General features: G+C 36.5%; 1 protein-coding gene across 1 annotated transcript in view; it reads right to left on the bottom strand.

Annotated features, from left to right (window-relative positions):
* Positions 1–16,436, bottom strand: part of MCU (mitochondrial calcium uniporter) — a 212,500-nt gene that overhangs the window by 178,574 nt on the left and 17,490 nt on the right. The window lies entirely within an intron of this gene.

The raw sequence follows: 16,436 nt of genomic DNA on the forward strand, positions 1-16,436 counted from the left end.
TCTTATAGTTTTCTGCATACAGGTCTTTTGTCTCCTTAGGCAGGTTTATTCCTAGGTATTTTATTCTTCTTGTTGCAATGGTAAATGGGAGTGTTTCCTTAATTTCTCTTTCAGATTTTTCATCATTAGTGTATAGGAATGCAAGAGATTTCTGTGCATTAATTTTGTATCCTGCTACTTTACCGAATTCATTGATTAGCTCTAGTAGTTTTCTGGTAGCATCTTTAGGATTCTCTATGTATAGTATCATGTCATCTGCAAACAGTGACAGTTTTACTTCTTCTTTTCCGATTTGGATTCGTTTTATTTCTTTTTCTTCTCTGATTGCTGTGGCTAAAACTTCCAAAACTATGTTGAATAATAGTGGTGAGAGTGGACAACCTTGTCTTATTCCTGATCTTAGAGGAAATGGTTTCAGTTTTTCACCAGTGAGAATGATGCTGGCTGTGGGTTTGTCATATACGGCCTTTATTATGTTGAGGTAAGTTCCCTCTATGCCTACTTTCTGGAGGGTTTCTATCATAAATGGGTGTTGAATTTTGTCGAAAGCTTTTTTTGCAGCTATTGAGATGATCATATGGTTTTTCTCCTTCAGTTTGTTAATATGGTGTATCACATTGATTTGCGTATATTGAAGAATCCTTGCATTTCTGGAATAATCCCCACCTGATCATGGTGTATGATCCTTTCAATGTGCTGTTGGATTCTGTTTGCTAGTATTTTGTTGAGGATTTTTGCATCTATGTTCATCAGTGATATTGGCCTGTAGTTTTCTTTTTTTGTGGTATCTTTGTCTGGTTCTGGTATCAGGGTGATGGTGGCCTCGTAGAATGAGTTTGGGAATGTTCCTCCCTCTGCTATATTTTGGAAGAGTTTGAGAAGGATAGGTGTTAGCTCTTCTCTAAATGTTTGATAGAATTCACCTGTGAAGCCATCTGGTCCTGGGCTTTTGTTTGTTGGAAGATTTTTAATCACAGCCTCAATTTCAGTGCTTGTGATTGGTCTGTTTATATTTTCTATTTTTTCCTGGTTCAGTCTCAGAAGGTTGTGCTTTTCTAAGAATTTGTCCATTTCTTCCAGGTTGTCCATTTTATTGGCATATAGTTGCTTGTAGTAATCTCTAATGATCCTTGTGTTTCTGCAGTGTCAGTTGTTACTTCTCCTTTTTCATTTCTAATTCTGCTGATTTGAGTCTTCCCCCTTTTTTTCTTGATGAGTCTGGCTAATGGTTTATCAATTTTGTTTACTTTCTCAAAGAACCAGCTTTTAGTTTTATTGATCTTTGCTATTGTTTCCTTCATTTCTTTTTCATTTATTTCTGATCTGATCTTTATGATTTCTTTCCTTCTGCTAACTTTGGGGTTTTCTTGTTCTTCTTTCTCTAATTGCTTTAGGTGTAAGGTTAGGTTGTTTGAGATGTTTCTTGTGTCTTGAGGTAGGATTGTATTGCTATAAACTTCCTTCTTGGAACTGCTTTTGCTGCATCCCATAGGTTTTGGGTCGTCGTGTTTTCACTGTCATTTGTTTCTAGGTATTTTTTAATTTCCTCTGATTTCTTCAGTGATCTCTTGGTTATTTAGTAGCATATTGTTTAGCCTCCATGTGTTTGCATTTTTTACAGATTTTTTCCTGTAATTGATATCTAGTCTCATAGCGTTGTGGTCGGAAAAGATACTTGATACTATTTCAATTTTCTTAAATTTACCAAGGCTTGATTTGTGACCCAAGATATGATCTATCCTGGAGAATGTTCCATGAGAACTTGAGAAGAAAGTGTATTCTGTTGTTTTTGGATGGAATGTCCTAGAAATATCAGTTAAGTCCATCTTGTTTAAGGTACTATTTAAAGCTTGTGTTTCCTTATTTATTTTCATTTTAGATGATCTGTCCATTGGTGAAAGTGGGGTGTTAGAGTCCCCTACTATGATTGTGTTACTGTCGATTTCCTTTTTTATGGTTGTTAGCACTTGCCTTATGTATTGAGGTGCTCCTATGTTGGGTGCATAAATATTTACAATTGTTATATCTTGTTCTTAGATTGATCCCTTGATCATTATGTAGTGTCCTTCTTTGTCTCTTGTAATAGTCTTTATTTTAAAGTATATTTTGTCTGATATGAGAATTGCTACTCCAGCTTTCTTTTGATTTCCATTTGCATGGAATATCTTTTTCCATCCCCTCACTTTCAGTCTGTATACGTCCCTAGGTCTGAAGTGGGTCTCTTGTAGACAGCATATATATAGGTCTTGTTTTGGTATCCATTCAGCCAGTCTATATAGTACCAAATGTAAAATAGACAGCTAGTGGGAAGCAGCCGCATAGCACAGGGAGATCAGCTCAGTGCTTTGTGACCACCTAGAGGGGTGGGATAGGGAGGGTGGGAGGGAGACTCAAGAGGGAGGAAATATGGGGATATATGTATATGTATAGCTGATACACTTTGTTATAAAGCAGAAACTAACTAACACCATTGTAAAGCAATTATACTCCAATAAAGATATTAAAAAATAATAATAATAAAATTCTCAAATGTGCCATCAACAAAATCTATTTTGAAAACTGTATTATAAACACAAGCAATGTACAGCCACTCTTTGGAGTATTATGCTATCATTAAATGTTCATGACAAGTTTGTTAAATATTTGGTAAAAGGCTAAGCAAAGGAAGCAGAATATAGTTACATACTTTTATGTTGTATATAAAGATCAATGATTCTTTTATCAGAGGCAAGATGAACTCCATAAAAAATGTGTGGGAGCTTCCCTGGTGGCACAGTGGTTAAGAATCTGCCTGCCAATGCAGGAGACACAGGTTAGAGCCCTGGTCCAGGAAGATCCCACCTGCTGCAGAGCAACTAAGCCTGTGCGCCACAACTACTGAGCTTGCGCTCTAGAGCCCGCAAGCCACAACTACTGAGTCCGTGTGCCACAACTACTGAAGCCCACGCAACTAGAGCCCATGTTCCGCAATAAGAGAAGCCACCACAATGAGAAGCCTGCGCACCGCAACGAAGAGTAGCCCCCACTCACCACAACTAGAGAAAAGCCTGCAGGCAGCAATGAAGACCCAATGCAGCCAAAAATTAAAAAAAAAAAAAAAAGTCTGGAAGGAAATACATAAAAATGTTAACAGTGATTGTCTCTCAGTAGTATTTTCTTCTTCCTCCCATTTTTCTGTATATCTCAATTGTTATATAATAGATACACGCTTTTAAAATGTATAATAATTCTGACTGTCTTAGAAAAAATAAGAATCACAGCATAAGACACAGGAACAGAAAACTAAGTTTATCTCTGTTCTCTCTGACAAATTTGGTAATTATTAAACATGTTGTTATTAAAAAAATCTACATCTCTGTACCTTCCTCTCAATTTTGCTATGAATCTTCAACTGCTCTAAAAACAGTCTTAATTTTTTTTAAAAACTCTAGAAGATAAACATTTTCTGAAGACAAAAGTGACAGAACAAAGGAAGTTAAGCATTCATAAAAGAAAGGGGGCTTTTCCTCCAATGTTCAAAATTCTGTAGGAAAGAAATACTGCAAATTTTAGTTGGTGTCACTCAAGAAAGTAACACATACACTCATAAAGAAAACCAGACTTTTTCTCCATTTCTTAATTGTCTGCCAAGAAGCGACAGCTTTTAGTTCAAGTCATCCTTTTCTCTGACCTCTGCGAATCAAACCCCAAAATAAAAATGGGTTAATATGGTTACACCCAAAAGATTAATTTGAAAAAAGTAACTCTGGCTATCATGTTTTCAATTCTTACTGCACTGGAATTTTACTTGTGAAAATACTTAAGTGTAAAAGAAAGAAAGAAAGAAATCTCTGATTAGTAACTACAGTTCAATCTTGCCACCTCAATGTAATGTTTGTCTATGCCTAGACTAAGTCAAGTGGAAGGTTGAATTCCACTTCAGCGTAAAAAACAGGCAGCAACTGAGATCAAGAAGAAAAGGCAGCATCTAGTTCATGAGAAGTCATACACCTGCTAAATTATAATAAACTCAGTATGCTAAACTGGTCTATAAATCAATATTTATACATAAAAATGTCCCCATAAACCCATTTTAATCTTTGAATAAAGCGTACAAATTCCATTTTCTCATTACTTATCACAGATATTCAAACTCACAATGATGTTGTTATGAGATTAACACACTACCAAATATACAGTTTACCATAAATATTGTTGCATTCCTCATAAGGAGCTTAAGTAAACAGTAATTTCGAGTTGCAATTACCAGTGACAGGCCCAAACTGATTTGTTTATATGTATTTCAGATATTTTCATTTCAACCAAAATGAAATGCTTCATTTTCAGTCTCAACAGCAAATATAACCATTATCCCCACCTACAGAAAACACTGCTTAGAAAAAGCAATAATGCATCACTACAGGATGGCATCAGACAGGTACAGAAACACTGCAGTGTATTTTGGAAATCATCTCAGGACAACCAATAAAATAAAAATTAAAAATTCGTTCCATACAAAGGATGTTCCCAGATGGGAAAATACACACACTCAATTTACATCTTTAAAAGAAGTACATATTAATTCATTCAACAACTTTTTGAGTGCCTATGTGTTAGGCATTCTTTTGGGTGCTAAGGATTATATAGTGACGAAAATGCTCCTGCTCTAATGAAAGGTATAGGAAGAGAAAGCAAGTAATACATAAACATATTATATGTTGGAAGTGCTAAGAAAAAATAAAGCAGAGTAGTGGAGAAAGAGAGCGGTGAGTAGATGTAGGGGAAAGACTACAAATTTACATAGGAAGATCACAGAAAATATCTGAGTACACTTGAGAGAGAAAAAAAATAAGCAAACTTGCATGTATTCAGGAAAAGAGCATTCTAACTAAGAAAACTACAAATTCAAAGATCCTGTGAGGTGGGTGCATGTCTGGCATGTTTGAGGAACAGTAAGGAGGGCAGTATCACAAGAATGGAGTGGGTAAGGGGGAAAGAAACAGCAGCTGGGGATGAGACGGGGAACCAAATGTTCAGCAGTGGTAAGATGGAGCTTGCTGGAACCAGCTGAAGAGCAGACTGTTATACATTCTAGAACTTTGAATCCCATAGTGGGAACAATTATAGCACAGAAATAGGCGTATGCTACAAATCAGAAGCTTTGCCTCCTCCAGAGATCCATTTTATCAGCACACTCCTGCCTGGAGGCCACTTAACGTACTTTGTCTTTCACTGAGTGAGATGTGAAGCTGTTGGAATGGTTGTCTTCTGCCTGATGTCATCACTTCCACTGCCTGAGTTCTGACCACGGAAAACAAAAGGCAAAAGCAGGGAGGCTAATTTGGAGGCTGTTGTTATAATCTAGGTGAGATATTTTGGTGGTCTAAAACAAAATTCCAGTGGTGAGACAATGAGAAGAAGTCAACCTAAGTGTTCATCGACAAATGAATAAAGAAGATACGGCATATACATACAATGGAATATTATTCAGCCATAAAAGAATGAAATTTTCCCATTTGCAACAACATGGATAGACCTAGAGGCTAGTATGCTTAGCGAAGTTAAGTCAGACAGAGAAAGACAAATACTGTATATTTTCACTTATAAGTGGAATCTAAAAAATAAAACAAATGAACAATTATAACAAAACAGAAATAGACTAACAGATACAGAGAACAAACTTGTGGTTACTAGTGGGGAGAGGGTTGGGGTGAGGGGCAAAATAGGGGGAGTTAAGAGGTACAATTATTAAGTATAAAATAAATAAGATATAATGATGTAATGTACAGAACAGGGAATATAGCCCATATTTTATAATAACTTCCAATCACAATGAATGAATTCCAAACAATGAATCACTATGTTGTACACCTGAAACTAATATAATATTGTAAGGCAACTATACTTCAATTAAAAAAAAAAAAGTCAAACTCTTGATATGAAGAGCAGTTCTGATGTGAATCAGCATGTGACAATAGTTATCAAGCTTCCTGCTTACAAATCAGTGATATGTAGCTCTAAGTTAAACATGTCATTCCTGGTTCTGAATTAAGAAGCACAAAGAACTAAGACAGAGTCTTAGATTAGATGTACATTATGTATCTTCAGCTATTAACTATTCTATTATCATTTCAAATGATCAACACATACACTTATTGTTATATACTGCAGGGGATATAAAAAACCCTATAATCCAAGCCCTCAACCTCAAGGAGGTTAAAAATCTAAAGACTAAACTAAATCATTCATATATTAAAAAATACAGATTCAAGGCAATAAAAGTAAAACAATATGTGGTCAGGTTAGTGAGTATTCTATAAACTGCCAGGAGGCAGGGAGGGAAAAAAAAAATCACTGAACAGATGGAACTTGAGCTAGGCACTGAAGGATGAATAGAATGAGACTGTGAGAGAGGGAAGAAAGGAACAAGCAAGAGCCTTCCAAGCTGTGGATCTGCAAAGTGAAAGAGCTAGGATGAAGGTGGAAATGTACTTGGTGGTTAGGGATGGGTCTACTCAAGGCATTCAGGAGACAGAAGTTACAACTATAACTTGTACTAGCTTGGGCATGTTATTTAGAACCCTCCACCTCTATTTCCTCAACAGTGGTAATTACAGTACCTACTTTATAGGAATAAATTAAATAAAACCATGCATGTATGGTGCTTCACACAACCTGGAAGTTAATAAGCAATCACTGGTTATCAAAACAACATTATTATTAAAGGTGGAAAGATAGACTGGAACTCAATTTTAGAAGGTCCTGAATATCAGACTAAGGAATTTGTACTAAATCCTAAAGGTGGTGTCAACCAAAAGTTTTGTGGGAGGAAATGCTGATTGATTGCAGAGGAAACACTGAAAGTTGAGATGCTATTTAGACAAAAGTCCAGACACACGATAAGAGTTTAAATGCAAGTAAGGATAGTGATAATGGGAACACAAAGTACAAGATAAGTGAGATGAGAAAGGTAGACTCCAACTAAGATTTAGTTACCAAATAAAAGGGTGGGATACAGATATAGATATTACAGGTTTAGTTCCAGACCACCACAATAAAGCAAACATTGCAATAAAGTGAGTCACATGAATTTTCTGGTTTCCCAGTGCATCTGAAAGTTCTCTTTACTGTAGTGTTAAGTGTGCAATAGCTTTATGTCTAAAAAAATGGACATACCTTACTTTAAATATACTTTATTGCTAAAAAACGCTAACCATCATCTGAGCCTTCAGCCAGTCATAGTAGTAACATCAAAGATCACTGATCACAGATCACCATAACAAATATAATAATGAAAAAGTTTGAAATATTGCAAGAATTACCAAAAAGTGACACAGAGACATGAAGTGAGCAAACGCTCTCAGAAAAATGGTGCTGATAGACTTGCTCAACGCAGGGTTGCCACAGACCTTCAATTTGTAAAACACGCAATATCTGTGAAGCACAATAAAGCAAGGTAAAATAAAATGAGGTATGCAGTTCTGAACTGCACACTTAAGAAACAGTTAAGAAGGTAAATTGTGTGTTATGTGTATTTCAACCACAATTTTCTTAAGAGTAAGAAAGGGGTGCAAAGGAAAAGGGAAGAGCCAAAAAATAATTGCAATTCAAGTAACTGGAAGAACAAAAGGTACCAATAAGAAAAAAACAGTAAAGTCAAGAAAAGGGGTGCCATTTGGGAAAAGGACTCTACATTCTGTTTAGGTTTGAAAGTTCACTCACTGATCTAATGACAAGAGGGAAGGAGAAATTCCAGCATGTATAAACACACCAATACACCCAAGTCACAACTACTTGGCTTATAAGTCTTTTCCATAATAAAGAATGGATGGACGAGCCTCATCCACCAGAGGGCAGACAGCAGAAGCAAGAAGAACTACAATTCTGCAGCCTGTGGAATGAAAACCACATTCACCCCAGAAAAACAAGTGAATGAAGTGGAGATAGGCAACCTTCCAGAAAAAGAATTCAGAATAATGATAGTGAAGATGATCCAGGACCTCAGAAAAAGAATGGAGGCAAAGATCGAGAAGATGCAAGAAATGTTTAACAAAGACCTAAAAGAATTAAAGAACAAACACCTAGAAGAATTAAAGAACAAACAAACAGAGATGAACAATACAATAACTGAAATGAAAACTACACTAGAAGGAATCAATAGCATTATAACTGAGGCAGAAGAATGGATAAGTGAACTGGAAGACAGAATGGTGGAATTCACTGCCATGGAACAGAATAAAGAAAAAAGAATGAAAAGAAATGAAGACAGCCTAAGAGACCTCTAGGACAACATTAAACGCAGCAACATTTGCATTACACGGGTCCCAGAAGGAGAAGAGAGAGAGGAAGGACCTGAGAAAATATCTGAAGAGATTATAGTCGAAAACTTCCCTAACATGGGAAAGAAAATAGCCACCCAAGTCCAGGAAGCGCAGAGTCCCAGGCAGGATAAACCCAAGGAGAAACACACCAAGACACATAGGAATCAAACTGACAAAAATTAAAGACAAAGAAAAATTATTGAAAGCAAGAAGGGAAAAACGACAAATAACATACAAGGGAACTCCCATAAGGTTAACAGCCAATTTCTCAGCAGAAACTCTACAAGCCACAAGAGAGTGGCACGATATATTTAAAGCGATGAATGGGAAGAACCTACAACCAAGATTACTCTACCTGGCAATGATCTCAATCAGATTTGACAGAGAAATCAAAAGCTTTACAGACAAGCAAAAGCTAAGAGAATTCAGCACCACCAAACCAGCTCTGCAACAAATGCTAAAGGAACTTCTCTAAGTGGGAAACACAGAGAAGAAAAGGACCTACAAAAACAAACCCAAAACAATTAAGAATATGGTCATAGGAACATACATATCAATAATTACCTTAAATGTGAATGGATTGGGCTTCCCTGGTGGCGCAGTGGTTGAGAATCTGCCTGCCAATGCAGGGGACACGGGTTCGAGCCCTGGTCGGGGAAGATCCCACATGCCGCGGAGCAACTAGGCCCGTGAGCCACAATTACTGAGCCTGCGCGTCTGGAGCCTGTGCTCCACAACAAGAGAGGCCACGATAGTGAGAGGCCCGCACACCGCGATGAGGAGTGGCCCCCACTTGCCGCAACAAGAGAAAGCCCTCGCACAGAAACAAAGACCCAATGCAGCCATAAATAAATAAATAAATAAAAATTAAAAAAAAAAATGTGAATGGATACAATGCTCCAGCCAAAAGACACAGGCTTGCTGAATGGATACAAAAACAAGACCCATATATATGCTGTCTACAAGAGACCCACTTCAGACCTAGGGACACATACAGACTGAAAGTGAGGGGATGGAAAAAGATATTCCATGCCAATGAAAATCAAAAGAAAGCTGGAGCAGCAATACTCATATCAGATAAAATAGACTTTAAAATAAAGAATCTTATGAGAGACAAGGAAGGACACTACATAATGATCAAGGGATCAATCCAAGAAGAAGATATAGCAATTATAAATATATATGCACCCAACATAGGAGCATCTCAATACATAAGGCAACTGCTAACAGCTATAAAAGAGGGAACCGACAGTAACACAATCATAGGGGGGACTTTAACACCTTACTTACACCAATGGACAGATCATCCAGACAGAAAATTAATAAGGAAACACAAGCTTTAAATGACACAATACACCAGATAGATTTAATTGATATTTATAGGACATTCCATCCAAAAACAGCAGATTACACTTTCTTCTCAAGTGCACACGGAACATTCTCCAGGATAGATCACATCTTGGGTCACAAATCAAGCCTCAGTAAATTTAAGAAACCAGAAATCAGGGGCTTCCCTGGTGGCGCAGTGGTTGAGAGTCTGCCTGCCAATGCAGGGGACACGGGTTCGAGCCCTGGTCTGGGAAGATCCCACATGCCGCGGAGCGACTAGGCCCGTGCGCCACAACTACTGAGCCTGCGCATCTGGAGCCTGTGCTCTGCAACGAGAGGCCGCAATAGTGAGAGGTCCGCGCACCGCGATGAAGAGTGGCCCCCGCTTGCCGCAACTAGAGAAAGCCCTCGCACAGAAACAAAGACCCAACACAGCCAAAAATAAATAAATAATAAATAAATAAATTTTAAAAAATTAAAAAAAAAAAAAAAAAAAGAAACCAGAAATCATATCAAGCGTCTTTTCCAACCACAACACTATGAGATTAGAAATCAATTACAGGGAAAAAAACGTAAAAAACACAAACATATAGAGGATAAACAATACATTATTAAATAACCAAGAGATCATTGAAGAAATCAAAGAGGAAATCAAAAAATACCTAGAAACAAATTACTACAAAACCCCGATGATCCAAAACCTGTGGGATGCAGCAAAAGCAGTTCTGAGAGGGAAGTTTATAGCAATACAATCCTACCTCAAGAAACAAGAAAAATCTCAAATAAACAATCTAACCTTACACCTAAAGGAACTAGAGAAAGAACAAACAAAACCCAAAGTTAGTAGAAGGAAAGAAATCACAAAGATCAGACCAGAAATAAATGAAATAGAAACAAAGAAAACAATAGCAAAGATCAATAAAACTAAAAGCTGGTTCTTTGAGAAGATAAACAAAATTGATAAAGCTTTAGCCAGACTCATCAAGAAAAAGAGGGAGAGGACTCAAATCAATAAAATTAGAAATGAAAAAGGAGAAGTTACAACAGACACCAGAGAAATACAAAGCATCATAAGAGACTACTACAAGCAACTCTATGCCAATAAAATGGACAACCGGAAGACATGGACAAATTCTTAGAAAGGTATAAACTTCCAAAACTGAACCAGGAAAAAACGGAAAATATGAACAGACCAATCACAAGTAATGAAATTGAAACTGTGATTAAAAATCTTCCAACAAACAAAAGTCCAGGACCAGATGGCTTCACAGGTGAATTCTATCAAACATTTAGAGAAGAGCTAACACCCATCCTTCTCAAACTCTTCCAAAATATTGCAGAGGAAGGAACACTCCCAAACTCATTCTATGAGGCCACCATCACCCTGATGCCAAAACCAGACAAAGATGTCACAAAAAGAGAAAACTATAGGCCAATATCAATGATGAACGTAGATGCAAAACTCCTCAACAAAATACTAGCAAACAGAATCCAACAACACATTAAAAGGATCCTACACCATGATCAAGTGGGATTTATCCCAGGGATGCAAGGATTCTTCCGTATATGCAAATCAATCAATCTGATACACCATAGTAACAAATTGAAGAATAAAAACCATATGATCATCTCAATAGATGCAGAAAAATTTTTGACAAAATTCAACATCCATTTATGATAAAAACTCTCCAGAAAGTGGGCATAGAGGGAATCTACCTCAACATAATAAAGGCCATATAAGACAAACCCACAGCAAAACATCATTCTCAATGGTGAAAAACTGAAAGCATTTCCTCTAAGATCAGGAACAACACAAGGATGTCCACTCTCGCCACTATTATTCAACATAGTTTTGGAAGTCCTAGCCACAGCAATCAGAGAAGAAAAAGAAATAAAAGGAATACAAATTGGAAAAGAAGAAGTAAAACTGTCACTGTTTGCAGATGACATGATACCATACATAGAGAATCCTAAAGATGCCACCAGAAAACTACTAGAGCTAATCAATGAATTTGGTAAAGCTGTAGGATACAAAATTAATGCACAGAAATCTCCTGTATTCCTATACACTAACAATGAAATATCAGAAAGAGAAATTAAGGACACAGTCCCATTTACCATTGCAACAAAAAGAATAAAATACCTAGGAATAAACCTACCTAAGGGGGTAAAAGACGTGTACTCAGAAAACTATAAGACACTGATGAAAGAAATCAAAGATGACACAGACGGAGAGATATACCATGTTCTTGGATTGGAAAAATCGATAATGTGAAAATGACTATACTATCCAAAGCAATCTACAGATTCAATGCAATCCCCAGCAAATTACCAGTGGCATTTTTTACAGAACTAAAACAAAAAATCTTAAAATTTGTATGGAGACACAAAAGACCCCGAATAGCCAAAGCAGTCTTGAGGGAAAAAAACGGAGCTGGAGGAATCAGACTCCCTGACTTCAGACTATACTGCAAGCTACAGTAATCAAGACAATATGGTACTGGCACAAAAACAGAAATACAGATCAATGGAACAGGATAGAAAGTCCAGAGATAAACCCACGCACCTATGGTCAACTAATCTATGACAAAGGAGGCAAGGATATATAATGGAGAAAAGACAGTCTCTTCAATAAGTGGTGCTGGGAAAACTGGACAGCTACATGTAAAAGAATGAAATTAGAACACTCCCTAACACCATACACAAAATTAAACTCAAAATAGATTAGAGAGCTAAATGTAAGACCAGACACTATGAAACTCTTAAAGGAAAACATAGGCAGAACACTCTATGACATAAATCACAGCAAGATCTTTTTTGATCCACCTCCTAGAGTAATAGAAATAAAAACAAAAATAAACAAATGGGACCTAATGAAACTTAAAAGCTTTTGCACAGCAAAGGAAACCATAAACAAGATGAAAAGACAACCCTCAGAATGGGAGAAAATATTTGCAAATGAATCAATGGACAAAGGATTAATCTCCAAAATATATAAACAGCTCATGCAGCTCAACGTTAAAAAAACAAAAAACCCAATCAAAAATGGGCAGAAGACATAAATAGACATTTCTCCAAAGACATACCGATGGCCAAGAAGGACATGAAAAGCTGCTCAACATCACTAATTATTAGAGAAATGCAAATCAAAACTACAATGAGGTATCACCTCACACTGGTTAGAATGGGCATCGTCAGAAAATCTACAAACAACAAATGCTGGAGAGGGTGTGGAGCAAAGGGAACCCTCTTGCACTGTTGGTGGGAATGTAAATTGATACAGCCACTATGGAGAACAATATGGAGGTTCCTTAAAAAACTAAAAACAGAACTACCATATGACCCAGCAATCCCACTACTGGGCATATACCCAGAGAAAACCATAATTCAAAAAGACACATGCACCCCAATGTGCACTGCAGCACTATTTACAATAGGTAGGTCATGGAAGCAACCTAAATGACCATCGACAGATGAATGGATAAAGAAGAAGTGGTACATACATACAATGGAATATTACTCAGCCATAAAACGGAACGAAATTGGGTCATTTGCAGAGACATGGATGGGTCTAGAGACTGTTATACAGAGTGAAATAAATCAGAAAGAAAAAAACAAATATCGTATATTAACGCTTATATGTGGAACCTAGAAAAATGGTACAGATGAACTTCTTTGCAAGGCAGAATAGAGACACAGATGTAGAGAACAAATGTATGGACACCAAGGGGGGAAAGTGGCGGGGGTGGTGGTGGGGTGAACTGGGGGATTGGGATTGACATGTATACACTAATATGTATAAAATAGATAACTAATAAGAACCTGCTGTATAAAAAATAAATAAAATAAAATTCAAAAATTAAAAAAAAAAAAAAGAATTGATAGACATTGTGACTTGGTTTCTCTATCTAATACAGACTAAAAAGAAAAGATGTCTTTTCTGAGGCATTCCCCAAACCTTGTTACAATAAAGAGCAGCCATTAACACCTACTTTATTCATCTCATTATACAAAGAGGACTATAACAGCTCCAGTAACACAATGGCACTTTGATAACCCTATAATTCAGACACCATATATTCTAGGATATAAGGTTAATTTGTTCAGTTTTTTTCTCCATATAACCCTCAAATGTTAGCAGTGAATTTTCTGTGTGTGTTTTTCAGAGTTGCTATTACTTTTGTACACTTTTTTCTTTGAAGAATAACATAATTACAGAAAAATATATAAGCTTGGTGAATTTTCACAAAGTGAACACACCCACGAAACCAGTACTCAAAACAAGAAACAGAACATTACTATCACCTCAGGAAGCCCCTTCATATCCCAATCCAAACACTTTCTCCATCTCCACAAGGGTATTCAATCTCCTGACACCAGATAGTTTTACCTGTTTTTGAAATTTATGTAAATGGACACTTTTTAGTGTCTGGGTTCTTTTGCTCAATATTATATTTGTGAGATTCACACATTATTATATATAGCTGTTCTTTGTTCACTGTGATCAGTGTTTAACATTCATTGTGTGATTATGCCAGAAACTTATCTACCCATTCTACTGTTGATAGGCATTAGGAAAATTCCAGTTTGGACTACTACAATTAGGCCCACTATGAACATTTTGTCCATCTCTTCTGGTGACTATATGCACACAATTTTGTTGTATATAAATCTAGAGGTGGAACTGCTAAGTCACAGAACATCCATGTGTTTAACTTTGGTAAATACCTAATAAACTTAAGGACGAAAATAGTTTAAGGTCTTTACAGAGAAATTTGAATGATTAATGATTCATCAGAAGGTGCTGACTTCAAAAACTACTTTCAGAAGGATAAACATACTGAAATAGGACAGTTGACCCACACTGCTTCCAAAGAAAGCAATTTACTTTTGAATATTTTCACCAGCAATTCTGCATGTGACAATAACAGAAATAACCAAGTCTGTCTTATCCTTTCTGGAATTGATGATGCTAAAAATTTAGGATCAACAACTGAAAAGCCATTATTACCAATAAGGTAAAGTAACCACCTTCTTGACAAGTTACAGAATATAAATGTTACAAGTCAGAACTCTGCAGTAGTTAAGCCTGTACTCATTTAATCACACTCCTGGAAATTAAAAGAGACTTCAAAACTAGTTTAACCTTCAGGTGGTCATATAAATGCCTTCTATATCAGTGAACACACTAATAAAAATTCATTTAATCCCGGAACAGAAAAAAAATATTATGCAAAGACTAAGGGAAACTGAATAAAGCATGGACTTTAGTTAATAATAATGTATCAATATTGGTTCATCACAAAAAATATGTATATATAGGTTCATTAATTATAACAAATGTACCATACTAATGTAAGATGTTAATAATAGGGGAAATGGGGATGGGGTATATATGGGAATTCTGTGTACAATCTTAGCCATTTTCCTGTAAATTCAAAACTGTTTTAAAATAAAATTTATTTTTAAAACTCCATTTAAAACTCTGTAACATAATCTGCAGATTGTAATACACGTGCTAAACTCTTCTCAGAATGCAATCCAAATGCACTTTGAGAGCTGAAAGATACCCATACAGACATACATACACACACGCATACATACAATCCTGCTATCTGTGAGCTTAGACACATAGATACATGAAGGAAGCATTCTATCTGTGCCAATTTTAGTTTTGCTCCTAGCTATAAAATTATTATCAAGGCTCAGACTTCTTTTTATTCCAACTAACCTAACCTTTTTTGAGTATACACTATAAGCACTTAGTGATTCATTAAGAAGCAATTCCCCAGTTATCGTCAAATGATAAAAGTATCTAAACTCCAAGTAAGGTCAATTCTCCAATATATCATTTCTTTGTGGTTTAAATCATTGAGTCTTTGCTTTTACTTCACGGAAAATAAAGGAAAAAGACTGTGCCTTACAGCTAGTAAGGAAAACAAGTAGCCCTAACATGGTATAAGGCCTAGTAGAAGGAACCTTGGGCAACGAGGCAGGAGACCTAGCTTCTAGCTTCAGTTCTATCTCTAATCTGCTACCTATGAATTCAACTGTGGTTCTACCAAGTTTATATCTAAATACAACTTGAAGTTTGGTTCTTTTGTAGCAGAAATCAAACTTTTTCTTTAAGAGCCAGGTATTTTAGGCTTTGTGGGTCACATGGGCTCTGTTGCAACTCAATTCTGTTGCTGTAGTGCAAAAGCAGTCATAGACAACATGTAAATGACAAATGTATCTGTTCCAATAAAACTTTATTTACAAAAACAAGCAGTGGTCTCGGCTGTAGTTTGCCAATCCCTATTCTGTAATATCAGGGGCAAGAAAATCAATTGGCAAGATTGATTTTGTAAAACTACATCATGAGTGCACACTGAAATAAACTGTGTTTTGTTTGCAGGCAGAAAATGCTTATGAATCAGGATCTTCACATACCTGAGAATGTTCAAGTTTCCCCTGCGTGAACAGGTCACATCACCAATACCTAAGACAGAGCAGGAAAACACTCTCCCTTACATGGTTGTTAATGACATAACAGGGGGTGTGTTAATTTACATAGGCAAAATTTACAAGGTGACCTGCAAAAGTAAAATACCAGGTTTTAGCAACTTTAGCAATAAATACAGAAACCCAAACCTCATTAACACCAACAGTCACTTCTTCCTTACAGTAAGCTAAATAAATTCAGAAAATTGCCAAGGTCATTGGCTTCCCTGGGAGAGCTGTTCAGTTTCCATGTAACTCAAGTGGTTTAGACCAGCAGATGCTTGGTCATCCATAACCTGTTAAATTTCCAGGAGGCCAGAGTAA

This window comes from Eubalaena glacialis, chromosome 1, assembly GCF_028564815.1.
Source record: "Eubalaena glacialis isolate mEubGla1 chromosome 1, mEubGla1.1.hap2.+ XY, whole genome shotgun sequence".
Classification (NCBI taxonomy): domain Eukaryota; kingdom Metazoa; phylum Chordata; class Mammalia; order Artiodactyla; family Balaenidae; genus Eubalaena; species Eubalaena glacialis.